Source organism: Leucoraja erinacea, chromosome 13 (genome assembly GCF_028641065.1).
Source record: "Leucoraja erinacea ecotype New England chromosome 13, Leri_hhj_1, whole genome shotgun sequence".
Lineage (NCBI taxonomy): Eukaryota > Metazoa > Chordata > Chondrichthyes > Rajiformes > Rajidae > Leucoraja > Leucoraja erinaceus.
In genome coordinates, this window is record NC_073389.1 from 38,484,621 (window position 1) to 38,485,036 (window position 416).

A 416-nucleotide genomic window follows, 5' to 3' on the forward strand; every position below is an offset into this window, starting at 1 on the left:
CGGAACTGTCGCCGGTTGACGTAGGATGACGCAAGTTGTCGCCAATGGAATTCACTGAGGTCATGACCCGGCGACAACCAACGTCACCTGGCGTCATCCTGGCGACAACCTACGGCAGCACATATGACAGGAGAAGACAGGCAACGTCAGGCAATGTCAAGCCACTGTCACCGAGAGAACATTTCAAAATCCAGCGGCGACAAGAAATAAGTAACGACACTCGAGGTGACCACTCACGACAATACAGGCATCACCTCGTGTCACGCCGCGACCATGTGGCGACAGCCTATTTTTCGGCTGTTGCCGGAAAAAATAGGCTAAGTGGGACAGGCCCTTTAATAGTAAGCCAGTCCTGAATCCAAAAGGCCAAGTCACTGTGAATTTCATAAAATAATTCTAAAATAAGTCCTTTAGAA